At 40.9% G+C, this 13,788-nt stretch overlaps 1 protein-coding gene across 1 annotated transcript in view; it reads right to left on the reverse strand.

The window, feature by feature from the left end:
* The window catches only part of mbpb (myelin basic protein b), a 65,860-nt gene extending 62,638 nt beyond the window's left edge, over positions 1-3,222 (reverse strand). The window contains exon 1 of the mRNA XM_080307842.1: positions 3,207-3,222. The gene's annotated coding sequence lies outside the window, so the exon portion shown is untranslated. The remainder of the gene's footprint in view (positions 1-3,206) is intronic.
* Between the last annotated feature and the right edge of the window lie 10,566 nt (positions 3,223-13,788).

Consider the following 13,788-nt stretch of genomic DNA (forward strand, 5'->3'; position numbering starts at 1 on the left):
CTCTGCGGCTGCTGAGTGAGCCCTCATCGGGGACTCTCCTCAGCTCTTACTGGAACAGTGGCACGGCTGCCCCTCTGTTGGTCTTCCATGGTCTCTTGTGTTCTGGGGGCCTCTGGATGTCTGGAGTTTTGATCTCCTCCATACCCGCTTCACACCCCGGAGGACGGGGCTGTGGCCCCCCCACACACTCCCTAGCAGATCATTACATGGAGAAACCTTTGGAATGCAAGCGCGCGGATCCACACAGGTATGCACACGGGTGTTCACTGCTCGTAGACCCAAATTACACCTTTCTTGGCTGCTACTTCGAAGCACATCTGTCCTGCGTGCTGCACAACAACATTGAATATTTAGTATTTACTGCTGTTTACACTTAGCTAGATTAATGCGATGGTGTTGTGTTTAGTATGTTGCTTTGTTTTTTTTTTCTGCTTGTTTTCTATTCTTCTCTCAACAGGTGATCCAGGAGATTTTTATTTTTTTTCTCCCCCCCTTTCTCACTGTCCCTCTCCCCTTCTGTTTTTCCTTTCCTTCCTCTTTCTTTCTCCCTTTCCTATCCCTCACTCATGTCTGTCCCGTCTGTAACATCTGAAAATAAAATATAATAAATAATAAAAACAAAGATCGACCAAATGGACCAATACGGCAATGCCACGATGATCCATTTGGCAAAGTAAATCCATTGGGTATCCTTGTTGGTCTTCAGACAACAATTCTGATGGCTAAAGAACCAAATGGGACAGGCAAAAAAAAAAAAAAAAAAAGTCTTATTAAATAAAAATAATAATTGAATTTTGTAATTTATGGTCACTATTAGAGCCAAAAAGCATTAGAAAGCAGGGTATGCTTTAGGGCTTGTCTACCATGTGATTCACAAAAATCTCCCTAACTGTGAAGTATCCTTTGTTTCTCAGAGCCACCCATCGCTACTTAACTCCACTCTCAAAACACTCAGCACGAAATTTAGCAAAAAATAAAAAAATAATTAATTAATAAAAAAATGTATCCAACTGAAAGTTCAAAAAGATGATTTTTTTTTCATTTAAGCGCTATCAAGTGAATACAAATTGGCAACAAATGATAGCAGCAAATGTTTCAAAGTAGTTTTCACCATTGAAGATTTTAGTGCCAAATCAACACTTACACTTACCACAGTGACAGATTATCCAGCAGAAGGCTGCAGTTTTCCCCAAACCTTTGTCTGAATTTTGCGTAGATGAATACTGTAAGCCAGTAACACCCAATAGAAATGTCTTTCATACTGTGTAAGCTATGCTGATATCTAGAAACATTTTCAGAGTATAAGTAGACTCAAGAAGGGTATTGTTCATTGTCTTTCCTAAAGATCTTGCCCGACATAGTTTCAGATTTCCACGTCATGCGAGGTGAAAGTACTTTTACTCCAACACACACACACACACACACACACACACACACACACACACACACACACACACACACACACACACACACACACACACAAAACAGAACAAAAAATACCAAAAACGTACAATGGAAATGAAACATATGGCTCCTATGTACAGTGGTTTACCATACTAACAATACAAAGCTGTGACAAATGTCACCGCATGTTCATGCTCTTCTGCATTTTCTATTCCCTCTGTTTGCTGCACTGTCTTACATTCTTACACTTTTTTCTTTTCGTTGTTTTTTTCAGAGAAAAAAAAATTCACACATGACTTTGAAAGTCAGTTCTAAAATGACCAAAAGCAGGTCTCAGAGATAAATCTAAAGATGACATTATGATACTTGTTGGCCGTGAATGTAAGCAACAATATAAATTTACCCTAGCTGGAAGTAACTTGGAGATAAAAACTGAACGATGCCATGCTTTAGCACCACAGCCACCATTACAGTTCATCATGTCTGTTCTTACAATTTAATGGGATATCGCTGCTGCAGTGGGTAAAAAAAATGGCATCTGGAACATTATAAAGTGCATTTGGTATAATCTGAAAGTGGTGTATTGTGCTGGGTAATGATGCAGGAACACATCTGGGGGCAAAAATGGAAAAACAGACTATAAAGAAGAAAGAAAGCAATAAAATCTGTTTACAGGGTTTGAGAGTATTGTTCAAGCATTTGAATGTTATTATACATACTGTGTGTATAGATGTGCACATACACTATGAGGAAAAAAAATTGGGCCACATGGGCTCTTAATCCTTAAATTCAGGTGTTTTAGTCTCATTGCCACAGGTGTATAAAATCAAGCTAATAGTCATGCAGGCTGCCTTTACAAAAATGACAAAAACGGGTCGTTCTAAAGAGCTGAAGTCTAGTTGTTGCTATAGCAGGATCCCACCATTGGCGATAAGTCAGTTTATGTGAGTTTTCCTCCTAAGTATTCTGCATCCATCTGCTAGGTGAAAGCAACAAGTCAGCCACAAAGTGACCCATAAAGTTATAGAGTGGAGTTGTCGAGTGCTGAGGTACATAGTATGTAAAAGTCGCCAACGCTCCTCTGATTCAATAACTGCAGACCTCCAACCCATATGGAAAAGAAATAGTAAAAACTTATATGATTTACTCTTGAAAGTGGCCACTTTCTCATTACTTTCATATATTGTTTTAGTAAGTATCCAAAACATACAAGTTTCATTATATAATTTTTTCTCAAGGGATCTTATATCTGTTTTCACTCTTGTATGCTTTTCACACAAGTTTCACACAAGACAGATACAAACTTTATAAGATTTATATTTATCTTTTCCATATGGGAAACCACCTCTGGGATTAGCATCAGCACAAAAACCTTGTACTGGGAGCTTCATGGCATGGCTTTCCAAGTCTAAGCAGCTCCTATAGGTGTAAGATGTAGGTGGCCCAGTACTTTATGTCCATGTATTTCAAAATAAGACAAACATTTGACCCAAAGTTTCAGGAAAAATTATTTGGGCTCACCAAGACTGGATCCGTTTCAGCCAGTCTTTGTTGTGCTACTTTAAAAAAGGGTTACTGTTTTGGAGGAAGGAAGGTTCAGGGTTTCAGTAGTCATCATCATGGGCTCATCCGATTAGAATGAGAATAAGCAGTCATCAATCATTTGCAGGTTTTGTTGTTTTATTGTATAACGGGTAAAGGAAAGAAAGACACACATGGACTGCTCTCTCCATAAAGGACAAAGTATGATTTAAGTAACTCAAAATGATACATGAACTCAGGAGCCTCAAAGAGAAACTCACCTCAGCTGCCGCCCCATGTGGGAGTGAAGAAAGAGTGAGGGGTAGGTGAGTGCAGTCCTTTTAAAACGAGTGACAGGTGAGTGTAATTAAGGCCAAGCACCACACCCAATCAAAGGTGAGGAAAATAAACAAGGTGCATCTGGTGAAGTGAATGTGCTAAAAGGTGAGCCTTTACAACAGCCGCCCCCATATTTCTACTGAGAAATATGTTCAAAAGATTAGAGATGCTCTTTTTCACAAAGCGGGGGCAGAGGAATCAGCCATGCTACAGGTCTAATATAGGTTCAGGTGATGCAGGAGCAGGCAGCGCCCTGACCACTGGTGGAATGGCAGCCACAGGCGGTGGAACTGGTGATAGGGGCACTGCAGGTACTGCTGATGGTAGAGTATGAGGTGGCTGAATGAATTCAGAGCCATCAGCGGACACAAGGATGTGCTGGAGCGGTTCTCCTGAACCTGAACTGGAAGATGTGAACAAACATTGGGCATGCGTGGAACTGCTCTGGGGTTGGAAGTCTGTGATTGGACCTTGGAGTGTCCATCCTAAGCGGGTTTTGACTGCTGCAGGAGATCCAAACTGTCCATGTCTAACTGGTGCAATAGGCGTAATAAGGTGGGTATGATCAGAGCCTATGAGCAGTAGTGGAGCTGCTTTGTTAATAAAGGTTAATAGGATACCTTGAAGATGCTTGTATCTCCATTGAAGAGAGGATACGGGGTAGGTGTGGTCTGAAAGTGCTAAGTGACTTGTAGCGAAGGCATTATTAATTGTGTAAGTTTTCTCTGGATGTGCGATGGGAGAAATCTGGAAACTCACACAAGAACCTTGAATAGTTTCAACTTCTTGATGGACAGTTCTGAGTGATAATTTTTCAGCTTTCCCAGTTAGGTGGAGCTGCTTAGCTGCAGATGTCAGAAGCATGGTATGTTGGGAGCCATCATCAAGTATTGCATATGTTTCCAGGGTTCTTTTGCCATTACGCAGGAGCACTTTCACAACCTTTAGTAGTACACTAGGACAATCGCTAGGTCTATCAAAGTACAGTGTCCTCACTACAGGATTAGTTTCAGTTCTAGGTCTCTAATTCACCTCACATAGGATCTGTAGATGTCTTTCCATGCAGGTGGCACATGCTTTCCTCAGATCACACTTCGCAGCCTGATGAGTTCTAGCACAACACCAACACAGTTTCTCTTTATCCAGTTTATTTTCTCATCCTTTGTCTTGTTAATGAACTCAGGGCACTTGCTAATGTGGTGTTCAGGTGAGCAGCAATATGCACATGTTGCCTTAGTCATTATGATGGGTTGTGCTGCCTGTACAGGATCGGATGCATTTGTCCCATGTAATATTGTTGTGAGTGGAGAGGTGTACTTATGGGCAGGTAGTGGCTGGTTAAAGGATGAAACAGGACTGTCCTTTCTTGGTTGACACTTGCATTCCATTTGCAACCAGGATGAGAACAAAGGTAAGTCATACGTCATATCTCCTTGTTCCCTGTAAATGTGCCGTTTGAAGCGACTGGAATGCTCTGCGGGCAACTTTTCAAGTAGGCAATCGACATGGGAGCCACAATTTAGTTCTGTCCGTCCTGATCACCCATAGTGCTAAACAAACCAACTAAAGCTTGCACACGAAGAGCAAAGTTATCCAGAGTCCGACCATCACCTGCTCTGATAGGAGGAAGCTCCAGTATATTCCGTAGCTCTTTCAATGCCAGCTGTCTTGGTTGCCCATAACGCTCATCAAGAGCTTTGATGGCTTGAGTGTATGGGTCAGGAGCATAGGAAAAGGAAATAGCTAACCGTTTAGTTTGGTCTACTTTCAGATGATCGAGAAGGACATGATATTTAAAGTGCTCTGTCTCATGAGGGTCAAGCAGGTTAGTAAGGGCCATTCGTAACAGCCTATACTGGATTTCATCTTCTCTGGTAAGGTCTGGGAAAGAAGGACCCTCAAGCTTATACACATGTGTTCTAGTGCTAACAGGGTGACTAGAACTAGCAGTAATGGGTACTGAAGGGTTTTGTGCATGCAAACCATCAGATGTAGCTGGTTGCTGCTTTACAGGAGGGTGCTGCCTTGGTTCTGGAATGCAAACGAGAGGTTGAGCGGGGTCTTCATCTAGAGGAACAGCAGGTTGAACACATGAAATCTGGTGGGGACCTTGCAGTGGTGTGGCCAGGAAATTAAAAGGAGTCTTATCTGGTGTAGGAAAAACTGGTCTAGGCAAACCACTTGAAGGAACTGCAGCATCTAATATTGTTGAATTAGGGAAAGGAGGGCTAGCAGCCAGAACTGCACCAGAGTGATGGCTAGGTGAGTGCGGTCCTTATATAACGAGTGACAGGTGAGTGCAATTAAGGCCAAGCACCACACCCAATCAAAGGTGAGGAAAAGAAACAAGGTGCATCTGGTGAAGTGAATGTGCTAAAAGGTGAGCCTTTTAGCACATTGAATCACCTTGTTGTTGAATTGTGCTATAAAAATAAACTTGCCTTGCCTAAACTTGCCTTGCCTTTACAACAGTTACAATTGTTTATCCATTTTTCTTTAAGGTTTTTGGAATCATAGGTTATCTCAGGACATTTTAACCATACCCATAAATGTCCTACTTGAGGATGATCGGATTTAGGCTGTAACACAATTCTGCTTTGGCCAGAGAAATCAAATAGCTTGTGATAATGTATCCAGTCCAACTCAGAGCTCCTGATTTGTGACTGTAGAAGTTGGGCTTTGTGGGACTTATGCGAAGAGTGGGAATTATGTGGGGTGGGGGACGCTGGCAGAATCAACAATCTGATTGCTTACCAAGGAGATCAGCCCAAGGCACAGAAAATGACTCAACATTATCAGTCATATAATAATAACCCATTAGCTTAGAGCCTGGACCGATTTTGACTGAGATACAGTAACTCGTTGTCATGGAAATAGCCAGCCCTCGGTCGAGGTAATGGGTCTAAAACAACATGGATTATCCATCACAGTAACTGAGGGGAGAGGGCAGTTGTTTGTCGTCTTATGTATCCATGCTGAGGAAAGCATGCAGCAAGATATGTGGGGGTCATATTTCCTTTATACAAATCATGTCTGGGGTTATTGACTGAAAACAAAATATGAGTACCAGAGGTTCTGTTTTCAGCAGTTGCTTGTAAGGACAGATGGTGAATTACAGAGCTGGGAACGGACGCATCCTTGTGATTCTGCATTTTTATGTATCACTGGATTTACTAAGAATAAATCCAGGGGTCTTACTTTCATGTTTCTTTCTGGAAGGTTATTACTCTGATTGAAAGTGTTCATGCATAGCGAAGCAAGACAGAGTTCCTGCTTTCCTGTTTCCTATTATCCTAACTAATCTGAAGGTCTTCCAGCTTCTTTATGAATGTTCATCTACCTGTAGAGCAACCCCTCTTTTTGCATCTATCATTTGGGTTGGAAATAAATCACTGGAGTTTCAGTATTGATAAAAGGTCCATATGCAGAAGGCAAGAAGTTCTCCAAAATAAGTATGCAAGTCATCTCCTCTTCCTTTTGTTCAGGTATAGAGCAGAGTTGTTAATTTCAGTAATTATGGTGCTTCATATTAAAAGACTTTATCTCAAAGCATTAATTTTTTTAAATCTATTATTGAAAAGAATGTTAAAAATCATTCATCAACATCAATGATCTGGGAATGTTTACTTAGTTTACCTTGTTCAGTGCTAAGGTGCAGTGAGCACAGACACCTCTTAGTATTAGCATAGGGTGAGTCAGTAAAGCCATGATCATGTGTAACGTTGGACAATCACAGCAGAAGTCCAACTTGCTTATGTGGTCATTGAAAGTGAAGGTAAGACTCTCCGTATTTATTTAAATCAGTAATGCCAAACTCACTTCCCATCGTGGGTCACTAAATGGGCCGGACTGAAACTCCCCTTTCTGTCCTTGAAAATAGGTATACTGCACGCTTAATCCCTGTGATATATCTTAACATGAGAAAAAGAAGTGCAGTTGGTACAATGAGTTTTTTTACATGATAAAGAAAAAGCTGCTGTAGCAAAGAAGGAAATCAGTCAGCACTTTGGGCTTCTCTTTGTAAGAAATGTGTAAAACAATAGAATTAATTATTACTTAGTTACTTTGGTGTACTATGAGTGGCCATGGGGGAGGTCTTTATCAGTAGCAAAAGTCAAAAAAGATGTGAGCATATAGTTTAATGTCAGCTAAAATTTATGCCCTCCTTTGGGCCACAGTTTTCACTGTACTGATTCTGGCCCAAGGGCCTCATGTTTGACACCCCTATTTTAGATAAAGCCTTTAAATTAACTGCCCACGTAACTGACAAAAGCATTATGAAGACTGGCAGCAGGTGTTTCCACATGAGCTTTGGTGAACATTTGTGAGGAAATGTGAAACCTAAGTGTTCAGAAATAGAAAAGCAGATTCAAAGCCACATAAGCATGTACAACTCTGCTAATAAATAGCAACACTTCTAACTGTATTCTCTGTGTCTTCCTTCATATCTTTATCACATTTAAAATATTAAAAATGCAACATTTTATCTCTGGTTCCATCTCTGGGTGACTATTCCCACATCCAGCATCACTGCAGGGTGCACGACACTGACAATATTCATCTAATGCGTTTCTCAAAAACGGATAGTTTGCATCCAAACCAATTGGATTCTCACATTTTGTTTTTCAGTATTCACTAAAACACTATAATTAGGGTAGCTGCGTGACTGTTATCATACTCCAATGCACTCAAAACCCCTCCTCTAAAAAAATATTGACTTTAAAACCTGTGTAGGCACTGCTCCATCCTCCTGCTCCCCTCTAAAACTCCACCGCAGTTAATAGGAGTCAAACATCGCTAGAGGACTTTTTTTTAAAAATCTCACATCATAGTGCTATTATTTTCAGTGTTGCTTTATTTCCACCCAGTGACAAGCCCCGTTGTCTGTTTTCTTTTTATTCTATCGGTAAATTTCATGAAGTTCTCTTCCAAACCTGAACCTTTTCAAGGTAACAACAGTGCTCTGATGCTTCTTCGTGCTTGATGCCACCTCATCCGTCAAATCCAAAAAGAAAAAGTATCCATCTCCATGGATTAATGAGCACATTGGGGCTTGAGAGAGAACGCAGTAAAGCTGAGTGAATATGTCTAGAGAAACCACAATAAAGAGGAATGATCTGCCCTCCTCCCACTTTCATTCTCACAAATGTCTGTGATTTATATAGTGCTTTTATAGTGTTACTGATGAAGTGGAGTGCTTTCTATAGTCATTTTAATACCAAAATATCAAAGACTAAATCAGCACGAGGATTCTGATGAAAAGCTGTGAAGTGAAAACTTCAAATATACCTCCATCTGCCGTCACCCTCAAGGTAGGTTTCTGTGTCCTGTTACTTATTATTTAGCTGCTCTTCGGTCAACAGGCTTTTCTTTTTGTATCTGATCTTTACATGGCTTACAGTTCACGTTTGATCCATTTTGACATTTTGCAGCAGTAGAAATAACCTAAATGCCATTATTTTTAGCATGAAATTTGATTACTTGAACTAAAGTGACACAAAAATCAAAATAGCTACAAAATTTTATACTGTTGTCCGGGTGCTAGAGAACATCACACACTGAGGGTGTTTCAAATCAGATCATGGAAAAGGATGGCTTTAGGGAATGTTGAAACTATGTACTGTATGCAAGTAAGGTGATAACTGGGAATATGTATGTCCCAGCAGGAGTTCTGTGACTGCACTGACTGGGAAGTGGCTGTGCTGTGGTTACTTTTGAAACACGCTGATGTAACACACCTATTTGCTGATTTTTGCATCATTCCTTGTAAGTAAGCTAAAAACGTTCCGGATGGGAAGAGTAAATAAGACTTCTTAGCTTACTTAAATCTCATGGGGGGCAGCTGATCATGTGCCTAATCCAATGAGGTTTGCTTACAGACCCCTCAGGAGAGCAGAGGATCTTTCAGTCCCTTTGTTTAACTTACTTCTTAAACACAACACAGTGAATCCGGTCTCATGCCAGACTACTATTTTGTTTCTTCCACTTTTAACCTTTCAACCTCACTGTTTAACCATTGGGCTTCAGATCGATTTGATCCGTGCAGCAATTTTGACTTTTTAACTAACACACTGAAAAGAAAAATGAGAGTCGATTTCTGCCTGACCACACTTCCTCCTCTACAGACTCCTCACATGGATGTGTGATCTTACCATTATAATAATTCATCCCAATACACAAATACGTGTCAGAGCAGGTATGAAAGCAGGACTGTTTTAAAGTATGCAGATGACTCTGTTATTGTTACTCAGGCTGCAGGACTGCGATACCAACCTCTGCTCAGTTACTAAACATTTTGTCAGGGGGTGTAACAAATGCTATCTTCAAACCTAACACGCAGACCGAAAAAACACTGACATTTTTAGAAGGCAGCAGAATGGGTGAAATCTTCAACCACCCTCTTCTTCAACACATCCTGAACGCTCTTAGGCAATCTTTCTTGTAATTTCTTTAAGTAGTCTTCAGGAATAGTTCTCCAGGCTTCTTGGAACACATTCAAAGCTCCTCTTTGCATGTTGGCTGCCTTTTGTTGTTTTCTCTGTGAAGATGACATTATTGAAGCACCGCTTCAGGGATGTCAAGGTCTGAGCTCTGGGGAGGGCAAGCTATGAATGAGAGTGTTTTATGTGTGTGATTGTATGTTTTTCTATCCAGTTGTGCTTTTACTGCATTGGCTGTGTCTATCAGATGTTTTCCAAATGATATTGCACGGTGGATCTTAATCTCATTATGGTTTTCTGCATTCATAATTTCATCAATCTGAACAAGAATGGCTTCTCGACAGCCACCCTTACTGGCGATCTTCAATTGTCGCCCGGTTACATCTCTCAAGTCCTGTATTGGATTTTTCTTCTATATTTTTTAAGGATATGACTTTCAGAGTCTGTTCATCTGTTACTATCCTGCTGCTTTTGTTGCATGCTGTTTCCTCAAAGGTTTTAGGAACACACTGCCCACTGTGTTGAGATATGCCCAATTTTTTGCAAATAGTTCTTTGAGAATCAGCTTGTTGGTCATAAAATGCTATTTTATTCCTGTCAAACTGTGTTATCTCTGGGGACTATATTATAGGTTTTTGTAACCGGCTGGTAGTAACAAAACCACTCAAGATATGATTTAAATTTGGTTCTTTGCTAAGATGTCTGTTCTATGTAGACACAAAAGTGGTTGATTCCTTTGTTTTGGTGCTGTTTTTATGCTTGAATGATTCACAGCTTAACTCAGCCTCATACACTGGAAGTTTCTGGCTTTATCCATCCATCCATCCATCCATCCATCCAGGGCTAGAGCCTAGCTTACAATATAAAGCACGTTGAGGCAATTGTTGTTGTGATTTGGTGCTATATAATAAAATTGGAGTGAACTGAGTTGAAGTGTGACAGAGCCAAAGGTGGGGTACACCCTGGACAGGTTACCAGTCTATCACAGGGCCAACACGATTTGGTCTTATGGTCCACTTTTTTCCCCTTTTGCTCTCTGCCCTCCTCTATCTGTGTGTGTCTGTGTGTGTTTAACTCTGCTTGTGAGTTTTAGGGGCAAAGGCTCCTCCCGGCTCCCATTTTTCCATCTGCATACCTTGGAAGCAATCTGGCAATCACTCACCTGTGTGCAGTCTGTGATTACTCACCCCCTACTTACGGCTGAAGATCCCACTCAGTCAGTGCCAGACTGTTGTGCCAGCAGGGCTGGCATAACTCAGGCTCCTCTTGCTTTGAATTTTTGTGAGTGAACGTTTTGTTTGCTGTGGATTTACCCGATTCTCCCGTTGCGCTGGTGCTTCCCCTCTGTGCTGATGTGCTGTGGGGAGAAACCTGTGGAAAAATTTCTCTGAAAGGACATTTGGAACGACTTGCCTACAAACAAATACCACACAGAAAGGTCCCCGTAACTTCTCGCTGTGCACCACTGCGCTTCCCACAGAACAAATTGTTAGTTATTCGTTGAAAAACGTAATTACCACTATTGCATAAAAAGGAAAAGAAAATGCAATCAGCTATCCCTAGCCATCCATATACTGTAAACCACCTTCATCAGTAACAGTGTTGCCTAAAATTGTCAATTCACTGTGTAATGTTGCTGCGCTGTCACCAAAACAACACTGATTTGCAGATGTGAAGTTAACTGTCTAATGTGTTTACCACATCATCTGTTGCTTCAGTGTTTTTCCTCTAAGACTCAGTACTTGCCCACTTCTCATCACTAACAGTTATCCTGCAGCCTGGGGTGGCTGTAGCTCAGGTGGCAGAGCAGATCAGCCACTAATCAGAAGGTCAGTGGTTCGATCCCAGGCTGCCTCCTGGCTGCATGCCAAATATCCTTGGGCAAGGTACTAACCCCATGTTTGCCTACTGGTGGTGGTCAGAGGGCCCGGTGGTGCCAGTGTCCGGCAGCCTCACCTCTGTCAGTGCGCCCCAGGGCAGCTGTGGCTACAATGTAGCTTGCCATCGCCTGTGTGTGAATGGGTGAATGACTGAATGTAGTGTGAAGCGCTTTGGGGTCCTTAGGGACTAGAAAAGCGCTATACAAAATGCAGGCCATTTAGCATGTAAAGTTTTCATTGATCTATGGCTGCCACATGACTTTGAGCCTCCTCCTCGTGCGTCGAACTTACAGACTGCCAGTGTAACTATGTCCTCTTTTCAGCTATGAAGGAATTATTATTTAATAATATTTTGGCTAAAATTAATTTTAGGCTGTGACCTCTAAATGGCACCAACATTTTAAAAATGACCATAAAGTTGTATTAAGAAAGACTTGACTGACATGATAACCTATTTTATAAATATTCAGTCAGCAGAAGTGTAACAGTCCAGTGGATAAGGGATTATATTTTGTAATGTGCTTCTCACTCTCTCTTCATTTTCATGCTCTCTCGTGTTTTCATTGCACCCAAAACACATCTCAGATGTAATATTTCTATTTCCAGAGATTATCATTATCAAGGCACAGAGAAATGCAGCGTGATGAGCCACATTTTACTGTAGGTCATGTGATCCTTGGGTAGTGTTGAGGAGGCCTAGTCAGCTGGTTTCCATCAGGGGTTGAGTGTGGCCTATAGAATATATAAGGAGAAGAGCTCACCAGTCTTCCTCCCTCTTCTCTTTGCAGATCACCTCCATAGGCTAATGGATTCTTGCTGCTGCTCACTCATTCTGATACACACAATTTACATGCATTTTTGTTTTTATAGATAAAAAAAAAGCTCACTCTTGATGTTTGGATGTGTGGACACTCTCATTTTATTCCCTCTATAATTACATTAATTCATTTCAATCACTGAGAATGTGTACAAAACCAACAACAGTCCCACACCGGTATGAAGGGTGTGGTGAGCTAAGCTTGTACACCAAACTCTTTGGTTGGGGCTAAAATGCCTTAACAGCGTCACAAAAACTAAGAACAAAGTCACACAAATCTGTGCACTACATACACAGTTAAATCACATAATGTGACCACACATTTTCTCATAGACCCATACTCAGTCTGACTAGTCCCAGACTGTTTACTGTTAAAATTAATCAGATTTGAGCCACCTCCACACTGGCCTTTACTTTTTTGACTCAAGGGCTCTATCTATTTTCAGAAAAAGCTTCAATTCTTTCATAATCAAAGGTATGAGGGTGGAAATGCTGAGTTCATTCTGAATGGTCAGGCTAACAAGGTTACCACCCAAAGGGCACAAAGTCTCATTATACAAACAGCTCTACTTTATCTCTACACTTTGGAAAATGAGTTCCAAGAAACCTGATTGATATTAAATATTACCTGGATTCACCCTGTTAGGTTTAATTACAAGGGAAGAAGAAGAAGAGATAAGATCTCTCACACAGAAGCCACCACAATGGTCATGCATGGTAAAATTCAAATTACTTTAAAAAACTCATCTTAGGCAATGTCTGACTAACAGGCTAATAGCTACTGTTACATAGCTGGTTCCTCAAATTCACCATTCAGTGTGTTAAAAAGCCAATATATTGTGAGTCTTACACCAGTCGTCACACACATTACCTCAAGATGTTCGTAAAGCTGTGGCTTGGCAACTGTCTGTAATAGTTCAGCAATAAAAGTAATGAAAAGACTGCATTACTTCCAGCCCTAACTCCTGAAATTCTCAATAACTGATAACAGCCTTTTCCTTTTTGCCAATATCTGATAGAGCAATGATGCTTGAAATCTATCCTTCCCCTTGCAAAAAAAAAGTGCTCTCAAGCATGCCCAGTTCATTTCAGGAAGAGCTAAGAGCCAGATGCAGTGTTTCTAATTCATAAAAATAGGCACGTTCTACTCATTGGAAACCCCTACAAAACCTGTGCTCTGATATCAAGAAAATCAAGAAAAAAGCTTCACCTCCAGCAGAGATTTGCATGGAACAGCAGCATGCATGAATTCTGTGCAGCCTGAATACATCCTCTGTGAGTCAGTGGGACACAAACGAGGGCTAAAAGGCTTCTGCTGCTTTTGATTGTGACCATTCTTTTTATTTTTTAAATTTTTTTTGCAATTTGTCATTAAGCCCCCTAAAGC

The sequence above is a fragment of the Astatotilapia calliptera genome, chromosome 11 (assembly GCF_964374335.1).
Source record: "Astatotilapia calliptera chromosome 11, fAstCal68.1, whole genome shotgun sequence".
NCBI classification, from domain to species: Eukaryota; Metazoa; Chordata; class Actinopteri; order Cichliformes; family Cichlidae; genus Astatotilapia; species Astatotilapia calliptera.